At 40.6% G+C, this 17995-nt stretch overlaps 1 pseudogene; it reads right to left on the reverse strand.

Moving 5' to 3' along the window:
• The window catches only part of LOC101424284 (glutamine synthetase-like), a 416428-nt pseudogene that overhangs the window by 288377 nt on the left and 110056 nt on the right, over nt 1–17995 (reverse strand).

A 17995-nucleotide genomic window follows, 5' to 3' on the forward strand; every position in this document is an offset into this window, starting at 1 on the left:
AAACCCCGGGCCTCCTTGACCCGTGTGGAGCTGGCCCATGCACAGTGCTGATGCGCACAAGGAGTGCCGTGCCACACAGGGGTGTCCGGCATAGGGGAGCCCCACGCACAAGGAGTGTGCCCCATAAGGAGAGCCGCCCAGCGTGAAAGAAAGTGCAGCCTGCCCAGGAATGGTGCTGCACACACGGAGAGCTGACACAAGATGATGCAACAAAAAGAAACACAGATTCCCATGCTGCTGACAACAACAGAAGCAGACAAAGAAGACGCAGCAAATAGACACAGAGAACAGACAACCGGGGCAGGGCGGGGAGGGGAGAGAAATAAATAAAAATAAATAAATCTTAAAAAAAAATAAACAGGAGATAAATTTTTTTAAAAAAAGAATGTTCTTCTAAGAACTACAACAAATGTACATCATTATTGCAAGGTGGTAAGAATATGGAGATGCACAGAAAAAAAAAGTAATGTAACTTATGGACTATAGTTAACAGCAATATTGTAATATTCTTGTTTCAATGTCAAAGAAGGTACAGTGTTACTATTAGGGTGGTATGGAAAAAATATACCAAATGTACACTATGGGCCATAGTCAGTGGTAACAGTCTGATGATATTATCTCATAATCTGAAACAAATGTTCCACAAAAATGTAATGTGTTGATGGAAGGATGTTGTATGGGAATTCTGCACATTGTTCATGATTGTTTGTAAATTCACAACTTTTCTAATAAAAAATAGATATAATTTATTTTTGTGGTTCTTGTTTTATTTTTTATTTATATATAATAAACCAATTTTTCAAAACTTACTAAGAGAATTATCCTAAGTGACAGAAACCAGAAAAAAAACTTACCAAATACTTCATTGTGTATCTCCTACTAACAAGGACATTCTCTTACAAAATCACAATACAGTTATCCAATTCAGGAAATTTAAAACTGATACAAATATTATCCAATCTACAATCCTTACTTAAATTTTGTCAATTTTTCTAATAATGTCTTTTATAGCTATTATTTTTCCTCATCCAGAATCCAATTCAGCATTCAAATTTCATATCATTCTAGTTTCTTTTAATCTGGGGCAGTAGATTTGTTTCAATATTAGCTTTGATCACCTGGTTAAGGTTCTTCTACCAGGTTTCTCCATTGTAAAATTATTACTTTTCTCCTTATAAATTAATAAGTATCTTCTAGAGAGACATTTTGAGGACGAACAGGATATTTTGCAGACTCATACTCCCCCCTCCCATTTAGCATTCCTTGATTATTCTTGCCTGAAGCAAGAATGGTTCATGGGAAACAGATGTGGCTCAAGCAATGGGCTTCCGTCTACCATATAGGAGGTCCAGGGTTTGATACCCAGGGCCTCCTGGTGAAGGCAAGCTGGCCTGTGTGGTGAGCTGACCCACATGGAGGGCTGGCCCATGCAGGGAGGATACAACAAAAGAGACACAGAGGAGAGACAATAAGAGATGCAGCAGACCAGGGAGCTGAGGTGGTGCAAGAGAATGATATCTCTCTTCCACTCTGGAAGGTCCCAGGATCAGTTCCTAGAGTCGCCTAATGAGAATACAAGCAGACACAGAAGAACACACAGCAAATGGACACAGAGAGAAGACAATGAGGGGGAAGGGGAGAGAAATAAATAAAAAAATTTTTTTTAATCTTAAAAATAAAAAGCACAGTAGTGCCTGAGAAGGGGCTGAGTGTCGGGGCATGCTGTGCCTTTGGACCCACAAGAGGGTCCCCATTAGCAGTGGCAGTCAGGAGAAGGGGCTGGCTGGATAAGAGGAAGGCAGAATCGTCTTCCTTCTTCAGGCTTAGTATCTCCTTTTTGTCCCACTGACAGAACCACCCTATTTTTTTAGGAGGTACCAGGGATTGAGCCCAGAACCTTGTACATGGGAAGCGGGTGCTCAACCACTGAGCTACATCTGCTCCCCAATGAGCGTTGGCTTTTGCATTTGTTTGTTTGTTTTAGGGAGGTACCAGAGATTGAATCCAGGACCTCATAATGGGAAGCAGGTACTCAACCACTTGAGCTACATCCACTCCCCAAACCATCCTATTCCTTATTCCTTATTTCTTATCCCTTTGCATTTTCTTCAGAGGATCCTGATTCATCAAAGCAAAAAAGGAGAGTATTCAGGGATCCATCAACACAATAACTTCATTTCCAGACAGGACACTGACCCTTCAACTTAGCCCTGGACTAATAACTTGCTTAGCCACCCCCTTCAGAGTTTCCCTGATTTTTTAAAAAATTGAGTAGAAATTCACATAAAATTTTCAAGTGTCTAATCCAGTGGCATTTACTACATTCACAGTGTTGTGCAAACACCACCTCTAATTCCAAAGCTTTTACACTACCCCAAAATAAAACAGTGTGCCCATTAAATAGTCAGTTCCTAACCCCTGCTCCCTGTCGTTGGCAACTACCAATTTGCTTTCTGTCTCTATGGATTTACCAGGTCTAGATTTTTTTCTAGATATTTCATACAAGAGGAACAATACCATATGTGACTTTTGTGTCTGTTCCCTGATTTATTTTTAAGTATAATTCCAACTTGATTAAATAGTATCTGTTTTGCAGTTCTAAAAAAGAACAAGAAGAAAGAAAGAAAGCACAGTAGCATGCCTAACATGGGCCTTGATTAAGGTGCCATTACAGAGCAGTGGGAACAATAGGCCTTTTCATAAAATGGATCTGGGTCAACGTGAAACCATATGGGAAAAAACTGAAATTACATCCCTATTTCACAATGTACATGAAAAAAATAAACTCATAGGGCATTATAGATCTGAATCTGAAAAGCAGAACTATAAAGCCTTTAGTAAATAACATAGGGGAATATCTTCATGACTTGATGATAGGGAATTTATTCTTAAGCAAAGAGACAAACCCAAAAGCACAAAACTTAAAGAAAGTGTGATTCCCTTTACTTCATTAAATTAAGAGATTTTGTTCATCATATTATACTATCAACAGAATAATGAGACAAGCTACAGAATGGGAGAAAATATTTGCAAGATACATCGCTCTCAAAATATCTTTCTGCAAAAGCTGAAAAGAATTCTTGCAAATCAGTATAAAAACAGGCAACCCAATAGAAAAGGGGCAATATAGGTAAATAATGATAGAGGAAATTCACATGGCATATAAACATGTGAAAAAGGACTTTATCTACTAGTGTGCTGGTTTGAGACTTTTGTGGACCCCAGAAAATCCTATTCTTAAAGCAAACCCATTCCTGTGCCCGTAAATTCATTGTAGATCGGACCTTTTGATTAGATTCAGTTCAGGGCCATTTCAATTAGATCACTTGTGATCAGGTTGCTTCAGTTAAGGGCCTTTGATTAGATTATGGGACCCAGCATGAGTCTGAATACAGGTTTGGAGAGCTAGGGTAAGCCCTGCTGGGAAGGGCAGGTCTAGGTTCCCTCATTCTGCTCCTGGCAAGTTCAACTTGCATATCCTTGGGACCAGGGAAGGAGAAAAGAGGGTCTGATTTTCTTCACTTGCTCCAGTCTCATCTGTCAGAATCATCGACCCAAAGGGTATCGGGAATGAAAGACAAAGAGGAAGATGGGATCAGAGGGTCTAAGAGCACAGACTCATCAGACAAATTTATTGGTTTTGGGGGCTTTCCTTTATACACCAAGAGAGCATGAGAGCCAGCAATTATCCTGGTTAGCTATTACCCATTACCTCAGTTCCCCATATGATAATTACATACCTATTTTGATTTACAGGAACTACATGATCATAATTCAGAGTACAGAATCTTAGTGTTCTAATATATTGTTAGAAAAACATACTCATAAATCTTGTTGCCCATGTTGCCCCGTTCCACCTGACTATACACATCTCCTCTGCCAACTGGTGACCTGCACACAAACCCATGGAGACATGGAGGCAACCTGTCTCAGTGAACAAAGTAACAACTTGCTTTAAGGAAACATGCCTTTTTTCCCCCACATTTCCCCCTTTGTGTTTTAATCAGGGTGGCTGTGCCTGTCTTAGGTTGCCCTCCTCTGAGAATCTTACCTGTCATTGACTACTAGCCAAGCTCACTGATCTTGGGGAGAATTTACTGATGTATTTTAGCAAGCACCAAGCTATTAGCTTGTCCCATAGCATGCACACTGAGCAGTCTTCTTTGCAAATATTGTCCCAGGCCAGCAACAACTATGAGCAACAAGACCTACACATAAAGTCCTATTCCTAAGGATGATAAGAAATGTTGAGATTTCCACCAACTTACTGGATTATACTTGTAATATAAGAAATCATATCCAAGAGAATATCCTTATCATTTGCTACATGAATTTGATTATGAGGCATTTCTAATATTTTCTTTTGTAATTCAATTATTTCTAGAGAAATATTACTTTTATGGCCTAATAAATTATTTTTAATTTTTTTCCATACCATATCTGATGAATTACAGGCAAGAGGAGTAATACAAAAGTTGTTTTCATTCCAATCACATTTCTATTCTCTTAATAAGTTTAATTATAAAATTGATCACCAATATGCAAAATAGTCAATTTTAAATCATTTACCTGATTATTTAACTGTTCATCAATGTGTTTTTGGCTATGCCACAAATCACTAGCATTTTTGTGCCAATCATGTATATATTGCTGTGTTTACACGGTTTCATGTAAGGCTACAGCTGCAGTAGCAGCTGCAGTAATAATTCCTATCAGTCCCAGGATGCTTATAATAAGCAGTCCAATAAAGCATCTAGTCCATTTCAAGAATTCTTGTGACATATGTAGCAGTAATTGACTCTCAGAAGAGGACTGCCAAATCTGCGCCATTCTCACAGGTATCCTGAGGCCTTTTCTTCTTCTGGCCATTGCTATTGTTTCTCCATCCTGCAACACACTTTCTGATAGACAAGTATTCAAAGTACCATTTTCATAAAACAATGAGTCATTCTTAATAGTTATCTTACCATTTATGAAAACAAATGGATCTCTAACACAGACCTTAAGATGATATGTTTGGGAAACGGACTTTGGCCCAGTGGTTAGGGCGTCCGTCTACCACATGGGAGGTCCGCGGTTCAAGCCCCGGGCCTCCTTGACCCGTGTGGAGCTGGCCCATGCGCAGTGCTGATGCGCGCAAGGAGTGCCGTGCCACACAGGGGTGTCCCCCGTGTAGGGGAGCCCCACGCGCAAGGAGTGCACCCATAAGGAGAGCCGCCTAGCGCGAAGGAGGGAGCAGCAGCCTGCTGAGGAATGGCGCCGCCCACACTTCCCGTGCCGCTGACGACAACAGAAGCAGACAAAGAAACAAAACGCAGCAAAAAGACACAGAAAACAGACAACGGGGGAGGGGAGGGGAATTAAATAAATAAAAATAAATCTTTAAAAAAAAAAAAAGATGATATGTTTGATTAAGGGTCAAATACTGTCTTATTTATATTTCCCAACCATTCATATGCAGGGGCAATTCCAAGAAATATTTTCCACAAATTCTTTTGTAGGTTATGATTATGAGTGTCATTAACCCAAGGGACTGGTATCCATTTTCCTTTGTATTTCCAATTAACAGATTTATTAGTAAATAGAGTTTGTTCCTCTGATGACCATGAAAAAGGATGTTGCATATTACTGATTACCTGACTTTTATTGTTAAGTCCATACCAAGCAAATCTGCCATTGTTATTACTGGGAGTCCCCATAGGAGCACTTTCCCAAACTATTCACTAAAACGACAATCCTCTTCCTATATGGCATTCTTGCCATCTTTCTTTCTCTCCAGGTTCTCAGGGTGGACAATTATAATTCTGTGTTTTGGTCAAAAAAGACTTGTATGATGGAAATACCATTATTAATAATTTAGTACCATTAGCTCTCATAGTAACCATAGTACAATTTTGTTTTTGCATACAGGGAGGACTTTTTCCTATACACAATGGTCTATAATCAAGAGGAAGGGTAAGATTATATATTTTCCTCCCTTCTTCATTAGGCTTTAAGGGTAGTCTATCATCTATAGGCCCAGGAAACACATATGTTTTATTCAAGAATACAGGGAATGATGAATCTCCTCATGTCAAAGCTCGTACTAGAGGTGGGTTAGAAATGTAAGCCCAATAAATATGATTTTCACCTGCACAACCCAGAATTACCAACAATGCGATCAAGAGAAGATGACTCATAACTCTCTTCCTTCTCTTCTGTTCATGGTTTGAGCCATCGAGCTGGCAGCCAAATTTGTTCTCCATCTTCTGTAATGACAAGAGCATATCCTCACCCCCCACACACACTTTTACCATAGCAGGGTACCATGTATTATCTAAAAGCTTTTTATAATATATCGGTTGTTGAAGGTTTTTACAATTTCCTGATTTTCCCTTCCAGAACCGTCCAACTGCTGATGTATGAATATTAGCCTGGATGTTAGGAATGTTCAGAGTGCAAAGGGCTTTGCTTCATATAACTGCTGGCCGAACATCATTAATTAAACCCATCTCTGTTATGTCTATGGGGGATGTCCCTTCATTCATCTTTGCCAATCTCTGCCTGGACTGATTCCAACTTTGAACACCTCACTCTTCATTAATGCCACATGTCTCTCTCTCTCTCCTGTATTGAATAAAGGTACCTATGGAGTAAAAGCATATTTAGACTTGACAATTAGGCATCATCCATGAACTTGCAAAGACTTTTTGGTGAGTGTGCATTTGTGGATATCAGGACCTTGTTGTTTTTAGTAATTTCTCAAAGGAACATAGAAAAAAAAATTGGGGGGGGGGGAGATGTTTTCTTTCCAGGCCCCTCCTGGCCAACGTCTTTGTTCTGTAGTTACTGAGAATGTATCTGAGACAGAGATGTTGTGTAGACTAGAGGAAAGAAATGTTCCCAGTTCCCCATCCTTGAACAAGAAATATGGTGACGATGTCTTCATTGCCTACCATAAAGAATAAGCTGAATGTATCAAATGTTCCCCATAAACATATAGGTCAAATTTCTTTACATACTGAAATTCAGTATGAAATCCCACAGCAGTCTCAGATAATATTCTCTCTAGGCTTGACGGTATTAATACTTCATGTAAAATAGTTGTTTGAAGGAAACATGGTGCTGAAGCCTATTGTGTACCTAGACTATTTCTAGATCAAACATTTAATTCACTTAGAATTGAACCCAGGGATGACAGATGGGCCATCTCCCATCTCACGGCACCTCACAGAAGGAAGTTCTATGTAGAGAAACTTCTCTTACCATGTGAAAAAACAACAGCAAAAGTTTTGTGTAAACAGCAGCTTTGAAAGAGACGTTGGCAGGAATGATGTCATTATTTTGGAAAAAGTATTGGGATTACGTGAAGGGAGAGTCATTAAGGAAAGGAGCAGACACTTCTACTTCCAGCCAAGGTGGAGTAACTGGGTCACGCTTTACCCTCCGAGGTGAAACAACCAAAACAGGCCAGACAATACAAATGACGCAGTGGTTTTCAAGACGCTGGACGTCAGGCAATGAAGGACAGTGTTCGCTGAGAAATGGGAAATAAATTAGGTGAGCCCTACAGTTGCCCCAGCTTACTACCGTCGCAGAGTTTCCAGGCCACAGCACAGGGAGGGGATGAGCTGGGGCCCAGAGGGCTCCCTGAGTGGAGGACATGCAGACCAAAGTCCAGGAAGACAAAAAGAGCTGGAGTACCCTAGAGGAGACAGCTGCAGAAAGGGAGCGGGAGCCCTGGAGAGCAGTGGAGAGTTTCCCTTCCGATATTCAGCAGAATGCATACATGTGAGGAAAAAACTGATGGATGCATACGTGTGAGGAAAGCCAGGGAAAGAACTTTCCACAAAATATCAGAAGGGACAGCGCCAGGTAAAGCCTGGGAATATGGACTGTTCTTCCCAGCCAGAATAGAAAGAAAGAAAGAAAAACACCCCAAAATTCCTGAGACTGGGAGCGAATGTAGCTCAAATGGTTGGATCTCCCATACAACCTAAAAACAAACAAACGAAAAAACCACCTCTCATCGGAAAGTGGATGAGTGCCTGCTTCCCGCGTATGAGGTCCTGGGTTCAATACTCAGTACCTCCTTAAAAAAGATTCCTGAGACCCTGGGTAGAGTACTCAGGAAAGTCTTGCCTCAGTAAAAGGGAAAAATTAGCTCTAGACTGACCGCTGCTCTGGACCTAGCTAAAGTATTTTAAAAGCAAGATCCCAAAAGGATCGAACTGTTTCCAAGGAACTTAACTACAGCCTAGAGCAAAGCTGTAGAAGATTTACAGGAATATAAAAATGTACAGCATCCCACAAGGTAAAACTCGAAATGCCTGGCATCCAATGAAAGATTATCAGGCAAGCTAAGAAGTAGGAAAGCACAAACCATAATGAGAAAAATAATCAATCCATCCATCAAAACCAAACCAACACTGACCCAGATGTCAGAATTATCTGAGAAAGACGTTACAACCGTTATTGTAACTCTATTTCATATTTCAAAAAAAAATTAACTAGAGACACAGAAGCTATTTAAAAAGTCCTAAATGGAACTTGTAGAGGTGAAAACTACACTGAATAAGATTAATGGCATATTAGACATTGCAGGAGAAAAGCATAGTGAAATTGAGGGTATAGCAATAAAAACTATCCAAAATGAAACAGAGATTAAAAATCATTTTAAAAAATGAAAAGATTTTGGAGTCATGAAATAATTCTAAATTTTTTTTGTGATAACGAATGCACAACATTGTGATTATACTAAAAGCCATTGATTATACACTTTAGGTAGATATTATGGTATGTGAATATATCTCAATAAAACTGCTTAATAAATAAATAAGTAACTGTACAAGAATAGCCAAAAACAGCAGCTATGTACAGCAGGGGAAACTTAGAGAGACTGAAAGGTAAAAGAATTTTCTTGTTGGTTTGTCTGTTGTTTTTTATTATTATTATTATGTTATTGAAATAATGAAAATGCTCTAATAATGATTGAAGTGATGAATGCACAACTATGTGATTATACCAAATACCATTGATTGTACACTTTGGATGAATGGTATGCTTGATTAATATATATCAATAAAATGGATTTAATTTTAAAAACATGAAAAGAGGGGAGTGGATGTAGCTCAAGTGGTTGAGCACCTGCTTCCCACATAGGAGGTCACAGGATTGATCCCCAGCAGTTCCTAAAAAGAAAACAGGGAAGCAGATTTGGCTCAATGGATAGAGCATCCACCTACCACATGGGAGATCCAGGGTTCAAACCCAAGGCCTCCTGACCCATGTGGAGCTGGCCCATGTGCAGTGCTGATGTGCGCAAGTAGTGCCATGCCACGCAGGTGTATCCCTCGTGTAGAGGAGCCCCACATGCAAGGAGTGCGCCCCGTAAGGAGAGCTGCCCCGCGTGAAAAAAAAGTGTTGCCTACCCAGGAGTGGTGCCGCACACACAGAGAGCTGACTGAGCAATATGACACAACCAAAAAAGGGGCACAGATTCCTGGTGCTGCTGACAAGAATACAAGCAGACACAGAAGAACACACACTGAGTGGATACAGAGAGCAGACAACTGGGAGGGGGGAGGGGAGAGAAATTAATAAAAAATAAATCTTTAAAAAAGAAAAAGAAAAAGAAAACAAACAAACAAACGAAAGACCAACTCTCATTGAGGAGCAACTGTAACTCAGTGGTTGAGCACCTGCTTCCCATGTATGAGGTCCTGGGTTCAATCCCCAGTAGCTAAAAAAAAAAAAAAAAAAGCATCAATAAGCTGTGGAATGAATCCAACTGCCCTAATACAAGGCTAACTGGAGCCCCTGAAGGGAAGGGATACAGAAAAAAAAAAAGCGTTTGAAGAAATAATGGTTGAAATTTCCCAAACTTCATGAAAACTATAAGCTTACAGATATGAGAAGCGCAATGCAGCTCAAGTACAGAAATCGTGAAGAAAACTACACCAAGAAGGGAAGGGAAAGGGAAAGAAAGGGAAGGGGAGGGACATAGGTTTTCGAGGCCATCACGCTGACTGAGCTAGGGTACCTGTAGGCCACCAGACGGCTAACACACCTGTCAAAACTGGGACTGAGACTTCTGACCTGAAACTAGGCTTCAACTTGAATTTGTAGAGATTATCTCTTTTAATCCTGTCAGAGCCCTTGAATTCAGGTCACACAATAAGCTCTGCCAAGGGACACAGATCTTTGACTTGACATTTCAATATCAATAGTGAAGATAGTGATAACAGGAATGGCTAAAGGTTATTTCCTAGTCACTATTCATCAGGCACTGAGGAAAGTTTGATATGGATTAGGTTTACAGGATCCTACAACCCTATATGGAGGTACCTTAAAAATATATTAAATCAGGAAGCTAAGTACAGAATTGCCATATGATCTGGCAATTTTGCTACTAGGTTTATACCCAGAGGAACTGAAAGCAGGGACGTGAACTGACATTTATACACCAGTATTCATAGTGGCATTATTCACGATTGCCAAAAGTTGGAAACAACCCAAGTGTCCATCCACTTGGATAAACATCCATTTGGATAAACAAAATGTGATATTTACATATAATGAAAAATTATTCAGCCATAAAATTACTACCAAGCACAAGCTAGTGATGTAACTATAAAAAGACCTTGAATGAAAGGGGGAAATGGTAAAGACAAATGAGTTTATATGGTTAAGAGACTTCAAAATGAGTCAGGAGGTCATCAGAGGGGTCACACTTAAACATGTCTCAGCAGGATCTCAGAGACAGCCAAAGTAGATACAACCCCAGGTAGTGGTGCTCCTGAGAGCTATGGAGACAGCCAGGTCCTTGGTCATGACAGATGGCTCTGGAGTTCGGTGTCTTGTCAGTGGGCCCTACTTTGAAATTTGTGTTCCTGAGTGTGATGGAGATGCCCTCAGATGTGACCAATCTACACATGCCTCTTCTGTCACTTTTACTGAACCTGTGGTTGGCACTGAGGTTGGTGTTTGCTCAGGAGACTTGAATCTCTGGATTGTCCATGTGCCAGCTGGGCCCTGAGCCTCAACAGAGTTGCAACACCTACTCTCCAGTTCATTGGACTTACCTAGGTCGGCTAACAGGGAGGTGAAGATGGTCAACCACCAGACCAAGGAACCAAGAGTCTACAGCTGCAGGCAGGAGAATCCCATCCATCAACCTTGTGAGATCTAAGCCCCATCTCGATTTAGAGGTGGAGTGGACATCGCCATCCCAGGGTCCTCAGGATGGAGGAATAAAATATGGACTAGAATAGACTTACTGGTATTCTACTATAGAATTATTGTGACTCTAGCAACGGAAAAAATATCATTGATGTGGAGACTGTAGCCACAGGAGTTGCTGAAGGCAGGAGACGGAAAAAGAAGTGTGATGTGGGGGCATTTTTGGGACTTGGAATTGTCCTGAATGATATTGAAGGGATAGATGCAGGACATTATAAATCCAGCCATAACCTACTGGATGGACTGGGGGAGAGTGTAAACTACAATGTAAACTATAATCCATGCTGTGTAGCAGAGCTCCAAAATGTTTTCACCAAATGCAATGAATGTACCACACTAATGAAAGAAGTTGTTGATGTGGGAGGAGTGGGGGGGGGTTGAGGAGTGGGGTATGTGGAAACCTCTTATATTTTTTAATGTAACATTTTGTGTGATCTGTGTATCTTAAAGAGAAAAAAAAAGGAATGAAGTCCTGATACATGTGACAATATGGATGAATCTTGAGGAAATTACGTCAAGTGTAATAAGCCAGACACAAAAGGATCAGTATTATATGATCTCACTAAAACGAACTAATTATAATGAGCAAACTCATTGAGTTAAAATGTAGAATATAGGCGAGCAGGTGTAGCTCAGTGGGCAAGCACCTGCTTCCCATGTATGAGGTCCCGGATTCAATCCTCATTTACCTCCTAAAAAAATAAAAATAGCTGTGGTATAGTCATGCAATGGAATACTACGCAGCAGTGAGAATAAAAGTTGTTTTTTTTTTTAATGTAGTATATGGATTACCAGGAGATAGAATGAGAGTAGACAATGGGGACCTGATGCTTAATTCGAGCAGAATTTTTAGTAAGGTTGATTGTAAGTGTTTGGAAATGGACAGAGTTGATGGTAGCACATGAACAGCGCTGATTTATGTGTGTGAATGTGGCTGAACAGGGAAGTTCTGAGTCGTGTATGCTACTAGAAGGAAAGCTAGAGAATAAAACATGTGACTGTAACACAGTGAACCCTGTTGTGGACGATGACTGTGGTTAATAGTACAAATATAAGAATGTTCTTTCATGAATTATAACAAATGTATGTCACTATTACAAGGTTTTAATAACAGGGTAGTATATGGGGAAAATACACCTAATGCAAACTATGAGCTATAGTTAACAGTAATATTTTCATTTGTTCATTTGATATTCTTTCTCTTTTTTATTATCTCTTTAAAAAAGATACATGTCACACAAAATGTTACATTAAAAATATAAAAGTTTCCCGTATACTCCATACCCCTCCCCCCACTCCTCCCAAATCAACAGCCTCTTTCATCATTCTGGCACATTCATCGCATTTGGTGAAAACATTTGGAGCACTGCAGCACCACATGGATACGTTTATATTGTAATTTACAATCTCCCCCAGTCCATTCAGTGGGTTATGGCAGGATATATAATGACCTGCATCTGTCCCTGCAATATTATTCAGGACAACTCCAAGTCCCAAAAATGCCCCCATGTCACACCTCTTTTCCCCTCTTAATATTCTTTCATCACTTGTAACAAAGGTGTCACACTAATGCTAAGTGTCAACGACAGGGGGGTATATGGGAATGTTATATTTTTTACATGACTTTTATGTAAACCCACAACTTCTCTAATTTAAAAAATTAATTATAATAATTTTAAAACATTATGGTAATTGAAAGAAACCAGACACAAAGTACTACTACATATGGTATGATTCCATTTGTATAAAATGTAAATATAAATAAATCTATAGAAACAGAATTAATTAGTGGTTACGTAGGGCTGGGAAAGGATAGAGGAAATGAGGGGTGACTGCTAAGAGGAACGGGGTTTTTCTTTTGGAGTAATAAAAATGTTCTAAAATGATTGTGCCAATGAATGCACAACTCCAATCATTATGAGAGCCATTCATTGTACACTTTGGTTGGAGTGGGGTATGTGAATGTATCTCGATAAAACTGCTTAGGGAAGCAGATTTGGCTCAACGGATGGAATGTCCGCCTACCACATGGGAGTTCCAGGGTTCAAACCCAGGGCCTCCTGACCCATGTGATGAGCTGGCCCACGCACAGTGCTGATGCACGCAAGGAGTGCCGTGCCATGCAGGAGTGTCCCCTACGTAGGGGAGCCCCATGCGCAAGGATTGTGCCCCATAAGAGAAGTCGCCCAGCGCAAAAAAAGCACAGCCGGCCCAGGAGTGACTACACACACACCAAGAGCTGACACAGCAAGATGATGCAACAAAACGAGACACAGATTCCTGACGCCACTGACAAGAATAGAAGGGGACACAGACGAACACACAGCGAATGCACACAGAGAGCAGACAACTGGGGTTTGAGGGCAGGGAAGCGGAGAGAAATAAAACATAAATCTTAAAAAAAAAAACTGCTTAAACCTACTAAGAGGTGAGGAAATTGAGACATTGAGAGGATAAACAAGTCATCCAAGGTGACGTAGCTACATATGAGGGCAGTGGGATACTCACACACTCTGGCTGGCTAAGTAGCCCAGTCTTAAGGTATTCTGGGTAATTTCAGAACTGATTTTTCTCATACCACATGATGATACACAGAATTTACATGGGAGGCACAAAAATTATCAGAAAGTATTTTATATATACCAGGGCCTGTATGTAAAATGTATATTGTAACAAGAATGATATAGCAAGGAGCACATGTGGTCATTTATCCAAAAATAAATATGCTCATGAAAACTTGTTTGGAGTCCATTTATTTGAAATTTCATTTACAATGGTTTTGTAAGTTGAATGCAAACTTACTGAATATATGTGATGCAAACCAGCAGATAGTTATCTTTTTTCCCCACCTATGATGAGCATGTGGGTCAGTGTATATGTGTGTGCTTGGAATATGTTAAACTTGAGAAAATATTAACAAAATGCTTTCCTGATAAAAGCAAAAATGGACATTTCAGAACCACTTCCTTTGGGGACATTGATTTTTGCCTGTTTAATTAAAAATAAAAAAAAAAAACCCTAACTGCTGACCACACTGAATTGCAATCCCTCCCAAGGGTTGGGCGGTGGAGTGTGTCACTGCCCATGGCATCTCAAAGGTGGCCTCCACTGCTTAGTGTTTCCAGGTTTATGTTGATCCCTTTCTTGACTATTAAATATTTCCATATCTGAGTTTTTTTTAAAGAAATCATAATACCAAAGGATTCCCTCATCAGAGTAATTCTTTAGTAACAAAATTATGCGACCATTATTTGGATTTCTTTCCCCACTGATCTAATCCTTGAGTTTGGAAACTGCAACTACACAAACCTGCACTTTTGTTTAATTTTATGGAAAAAAAAGGAAGCACGGTCTATAGCATACAATGAATTTTAAAAACAAAACAAAACTTTGACCCCAGGTCTGTGTATCAAAAATCTCTTCAAGGAATATTCGGAAGTGGAAACTTCCATACCCCGCCTTCATTAAGACCTGAGGAGAGGATAATTACAGTTGCACTGCCACTAACGAAAAAGTAACACGAAACTGCTCCTTTGTAGCAGGGAGCATCACCTCCCACTGGCTGGGCTGGCCAGCCAGTGCTTAGCTTTGGGTCTGTCACTGGCGCCTCTCACACAACTCCCGGGAGCTGACGTCAGGCCTATCAGTGCGTGCAGCATCCCAAAGCCCGCCTTCTACTGCCCTGCCATTGGCTGGTCTCGTTGCCTGTCTGGGGCCTAGAGACGAGAGTGGATGGGTACAGATCGCTGCGTGGGCCTGAAGAAGCAAGTGGTTGAGAGGGCTGAGTCACGGCTGTGGGGCCCTCGTCTAAGCCTCGGTCTCTACCTCTGTAAAACGGGTGTGCAAGGTCGTTTTACCCTCCCCACCCCACCCCGAAACGGGTGGTTGAGAGGGAGGCGGCGGAGATGGGGTCTCAGAGCCAGTATTTTACAGGAGGCGGCAGGGGTCCTCGAGGTCGGTGGCGTTGGGAAGTGAGTGTGGCCAAGTTGTAGAAGAGACTCAAGCACGCTGGAGTGGACCTAAGATTCCTTAAGGAGGTGCTGCTGGCCTCCATCCTTGCTAAACCCTTTTTTATTAAACTTGATTTCCCGGAGCTCTCGCTCTTCTGTCCCTGCCCCCTCTCCGGAAGGGCAAAGTGAACCTTCATCTCCTCATCTGCAAAATGGGTAGCATTGGAGAACACTTAGGATTTTAAATGTTTCCTTTTTAATTCTGAGAATTTAAAATGAATGACAATAAGAAAAACCAACAATCGCTTTAAAAATCCTTTAAAATTTTCTAGATGGGTACTCTCGAGGGGTATTTCAGAATCATCAGCTAAATCGGGTTTTACTACACGGAGCTTCTGATGGTTTTAATAGTGCGCTGCTGTTGCTGCTGAAAACCCAAATCACTTAAAAATCCTTCATGTCTTTTGTATCTGTGAGATGCTTGGCTGAGAACACGTCTATGAGCCCTTGGGAGAGAAAGCAGGTTCCTGCACTGCTTGCCCTTGGGTGAGTGGTCTGCGCCTCCCCCACCCCACGCCCCCAACCCGCAGGCGTGCAGTGAGTTGGCACCGAGATTTTGCTCATGTTTTTTGTAAACAATGGGCAACGGAGCCAGAAGGCTGTCTTCAAATACTGCCCAGAAATTAAAGTTTTAAACAAATTAAATGAATTGAAATTTAAAATGCACTCCCCTTCACCCTCCCAAAGCCCCAAAAGTATCCTTCTCTTGGGCACTTGGGAGTCCCTCACTGAGCTCCAACAGGAGGAATTCCTGACTTCACGTAACTCGGAAGCGGCTGCCACAGCTCCTGCACTAGGGAATAGGCCACAAGCCCAGGGAATCAGTATCAGAAAAGAGAATTTTGAAAGAATTTACAATTTTTTCTTTAAACAATAGGCATTTGTAAGAAATCAAAATGTTTAGAAGTGGTTTGTAAAAATGGGAACGGGTTGAGTTTTCCACTAAAAAAAATGTTTAGAATTTGTTTATGTTTGAAGCCTTTTTTTTTGCTATGCATTTTTTATTGAAGTGTATATTGTATACAATAAAATGCACCCATTTTCAGTGTAAGTTTATTGAGTTTTGACGAATACACACAGAACTGTCCACTCACATCTGATATTTCCCTCATGTTTTTCCCAGTCAATCCTCCCCAAGACAACCACTTTCTTTCACTTTTCTTTGCTTGGTTTAGAATGTCATCCAAATGTAATGCTACAGTACTTCTCTTTTGTGTCTAGCTTCTTTCATTCAACCTTGTCTCTGAGATTCATCTATGCTATTCCATGTATCAGTATTTCATTCCCTTTCATTGCTGAGTAGCGTTTAGCATTTCATTGTTGTGTTTCTTTGTCAAGTCTATTGCTTTGGGTCTACCAGACTGTTTCCAGGTTTTTGTTATTATGCATAAAGTTAATATGAACATTTGAGTGAAAGTCTTTATGGACATATTACAGTAGTGTGCTAGATAGAGCTGGCTCAACAAAGCCAATTTTGCACATCTCTTCCCAACTTTGGTTCAGTGATGTCATATTGGTAGTTTGAAATAAGTCCTGGTGGGAGTATTTATGACACAGAAATTGGCAAATGCTACAAATTTTAGCTTTTTTTTTTTCCTGGAGAGCTGGTTGTTAAACATTTAGCAGCACACTGGTAGACATATGTTTTCATTTCTCTCTGGTAAATATCTGAAATTGCTGGACTGCATGGCAGGTCTATATTTAACTTAATAAGAAGCCGCCTAAATGTTTCCAAGGTGTTTGTACCTCTTTACATTCCCGATAACAATGTATGAAAATTCCAGTTGCACCACATTCTCGTTCAGCATGTGGTATTGACAGTCTTATTTTAGCCATTGAATGTTACATATCTGAATGGAAAAGGGGCAATGGGAAATGGAGATGATGTGACAGCCAAGTTAGTAGAACTTCTGTCTTTCTTCTAGGCAGAGAAAGCACTCAATAAATACAAGTTGATATTGTGGTTAGTAATCGAAGAAAATGTGGCATTGGTGTGGAAAAGTGGCCATGGTGGCTGTTGGGTGTGGGGAATGGGAGGAAGAGATGAGATGTGGGGGCGTTTTCGGGACTTGGAGTTGTCCTGGGTGGTGCTGCAGGGACAATTACCGAACATTGTTATGTCCTCCCATGGCCCACTGGATGGAACGTGGGAGAGTGTGGGCTACGGTATGGACCATTGACCATGAGGTGCAGCGATGTTCAGAGACGTATTCACCAAATGCAATGAATGTGTCATGATGATGGAGGAGAATGTTGCTATGGGGGGAGTAGTGGGGTGAGGAGGGTGGGGGGTACATGGGGACCTCATATTTTTTGAATGTAATATTTTAAAAAATGAATTATAAATAAATAAATAAATACAAGTTGAAGCATGCTGCAGCCCCTTACCTTCTGACCTCCCTCCAATTTTTCCCATTTCGTTGTGGAGGGATGCTGAGGCTCCAAATAGAAGAAGGCAGGCACTCAAATTCACCTGGTGGTTTATACCGTTGGGGCCATAATTAAAATTTAAATCTGCCAACCCAGTGAGTCCTCTCCACAAAGGTAGGGAAAAATAAACAGTAGTAGTAGTATGAATAAGCATTAAATCAGACCGCAGTGGGCATCACAAGAAATTCGCTGAAGTGACGGCAAAGACAAAAAAACAACCCAACACCCTTTTATATAGCCAAGCAGATGCAACCCATTACATGTTCTCAAGATCAATGATATATGTAAAACAATGATAACTTATTCTCAGGTAAGAAAATTGACAGCACCATATG

The sequence above is a fragment of the Dasypus novemcinctus genome, chromosome X, assembly GCF_030445035.2.
Source record: "Dasypus novemcinctus isolate mDasNov1 chromosome X, mDasNov1.1.hap2, whole genome shotgun sequence".
NCBI lineage: Eukaryota > Metazoa > Chordata > Mammalia > Cingulata > Dasypodidae > Dasypus > Dasypus novemcinctus.